This window comes from Piliocolobus tephrosceles, chromosome 10 (assembly GCF_002776525.5).
Source record: "Piliocolobus tephrosceles isolate RC106 chromosome 10, ASM277652v3, whole genome shotgun sequence".
Taxonomy (NCBI): Eukaryota; Metazoa; Chordata; class Mammalia; order Primates; family Cercopithecidae; genus Piliocolobus; species Piliocolobus tephrosceles.
In genome coordinates, this window is record NC_045443.1 from 129,710,328 (window position 1) to 129,713,400 (window position 3,073).

The following is a 3,073-nucleotide window of genomic DNA, read 5'->3' on the forward strand; positions in this document are numbered from 1 at the left end:
CCTCCTCACTCAGCTCCTCTCCTTCCCACTCAGCTCCTCCCCACTCAACTCCTCCCCACTCAGCTCCTTCCCACTCAGCTACTCCCCACTCAGCTCCTCAATCAGCTCCTCCCCACTCAGTTCCTCCTCCCTCAGCTCCTCCTCCCTCAGCTCCTCCTCCCTCAGCTCCTCCCCACTTGCTCCTCCCCATTCAGCTCCTCCCCACTCAGCTTCTCCCTCAGCTCCTCCCCCCTCAGCTCCTCCCCACTCTGCTCCTCCCCATTCAGCTCCTCCCCATTCAGCTCCTCCTCCCTCAGCTCCTCCCCACTCAGCTCCTCCTCCCTCAGCTCCTCCCCACTCAGGGATTCTGTCTGGATTGTGCAGGTCAGTGGGTCTGACACTTGCACTGTGGCACTTGGAGAACACGAGTGCAGCTCTTCAACAGTGTCCCCTTGAGAGATGAGGTCTGCGTCCCTCTCCTTGGGGTTGGGTGGGCTTGTGACTTCTTCAACCAGGAGAGGCTGGGCAAGGTGGTCCCACAGGACTCTCAGGCTGGGTCATCAGAGACCACACCCTGCCGTCCACTACGTGGAGACACCACACTGCGAGAAAGCCCAAGTCACACAGTGGCCCGTGACACCTGCCTTGGTTTTCAGCCTGGCTGCTTTGGGACCCCAGCAGCCACCCACGGAGCCCTCATCCCAGCCAAAGCCCCCATTTGGTGGGGCAGTGTCCAGCCAGCCAACCCACAGCATCAAAGAGGGAAGAAAACAAGGGTTCCCAGCTCTGCCTTGGGGGCTGTCCTTCCCTGCCCTGGAGGACGGGAAACGTGTGCCCTGCACAGACCCTCTCCTCTCTCCTGTCTCCTCTGCCCTCTGCTCTCCCCGCTCCCCTCTCTTTTCTTTCTTTTTGGCAGACATAGGACACGTTTCTCTCTGCTACTCTCAAATCCCCCTCGTCACACATTATTTTGTCACCTGCAGCTTCTGGCCTCTGGAACGGCCCCCAGGACCCCCCCGGCCTCACACCCCCAGCCTCCCTCGTGCCTGGGCTTGGTCGGAACTGCCAGCACCCGGCATGGGAGGGTGCAGTGTGTCCAGAGTCCGGGCCTGAGGTGCTCTCCCATCCTCCGTGCTGTCTCCAGCCACCCCTCTCAGGTCACCAGCTGCCCTGCCATGAGGAGGCTCGGGGAGGCCCATGGGGAGGCGGGAAGCGGGTGAGAGCCAGGGAAGCAGCCTCCTGGGCCAGCCTGTGCTCTGCCCACTTCCTGAGCTGTGGCCCCTCCAGAGCTCAAAAAAAAAAGTGTATTTATACGAATGTGGCAGCTGCACTCTGAGGAGAATTACTGTTATGAAATATTTCCCACTACCGCAGTCAATTTTGGTTTCACTTAAAATTCAAAAGCGGCGTTGGCCACCTTCCCGGGCAGTGGGGGCGCACAGAGTCCGAGTTGTCTCTGCCCAGCTGGTTCCTGGGCCACGCGGCCACAGCAGACGCCTCGTGGAGAGTGAGGTCAGCCACCGAAGTCGTGGGCAGGGCGGGGCAGGAGCCCTTCTGAAATCCCTTCCCTGAACCCTCACATTTGGGCCGTGAGGGTGGATGTCGCCTTTTCTGGAAGGCGGGAACCCCTTGCTGAGCATCCCCTCCATTCCCGTGCTCAGCTGCTGCCAAGTCGCTGGTGAGCCCAGGCTACAGAGCCCCTGTGGTAGGAGCCATCGGGAACTTCCCTGACCCCGACCTCACCCACGGCTGCGTCACCTCCCTCACTGCCCCTCTTCTGTCTCTGTTCCTCCCCTGACCCCGTTGTTCTGTTTCTAGCCCCAGGTGGCTCCATCCCCAGCTGCCGGGTTCTCCCCACCTGTGGGACCTCCGACTCGCCCTGTGCTGGGCGCAGTTCCGTCCTGCAGCTCTAAGCCACTCCATTGCCTCTTAATTTCCTTCCCCCAGAAGCGTTCTCTGTTGATGCTGGGTCAGAGCTGTCATGCACTGAGCTGCCCGTGGGGAGGGCAGGTGCCCCGCAGGAAGGTGGGGCCCTGCTGCTGTGGCAGAATGGGGACTGCTCAGGCCAGGGGGTACAGGGGGCTGCAGGATGCCCCCAGGACGGGTATCTGGCCTGCCCCAGAGGAGTAGCATGACCCTGAGCTTGCACCTGTGCCCTCGCCCCCGCCGTGTGAGCTCCTCTCCCTGCTCTGCACATATTTTAGAGGACACGTGAGTAACCAAAAGCCAGGTAGGTGCTGTGCAGAGCCAGGATGTGTGCCCCAGCCCTGAACCACGCTCGCTCTCAGGCTGCCCAGGGTCCCCAGGACGCAGGTCACCCATGGAGTGGGGTCCACATCGGGCCGCAGAGGGTGTCACCCCAGCCTCCAGGAAGGTGCCTCGTGGGTGGCTCCGCCCTGGTTGGCCCCATGGCTAACAAAGCCAGGAATTCCCGCAGGCCCTGGGCGTGCGGGTGGCACGGCCTCTGGAATTTGATTTTGTCCCGTCACTAACTGGATAAATGGCCCAGCAGTCTCACCGCGTTCATCCCGTTAAAGAAGAGTCACTGGGCTTCCGGCTGCTCAGGGATGTGCAGCGTGGCTGCAGTCCTGCGGTAATTCCACGTCTAATGTGTTCAGGACTCTCCCATTTTCCACAGTGGGTGCACCACTGACATCCCACCAGCAGGGGCGCAAGGGCCAAGTTCTCCACATCCCTGCCAGCACTGGTCCCTTCCATCTCTCTCTGTCGCTCTCAATCATTTCTCTCCCCTGTCTCTCTATCTCTGTGATCTCTCTATCATGTCTGTCTATCCTATCTCTCTACCTATCTCTATTTGTCTATTTCAATCCATCACCTGTCTGCCACATCTGTCTGTATTAATGATCTCTATCCTTTGTCTGTCATCTGTATTCATCGATTAATCATTTATATATATATCTGTATCATTCATCTATTTGTATCTGCCACTTAGCTAATCTATCACCCACCCATCCATCCACCCATCCGTCCGTCAACCACTCATCCATCCCTTGACCCATCCGTCATCCATCCATCCACCCACCCACCCATCCATCCATCCACCCATCACCCATCTATCCACCATCCACCCATC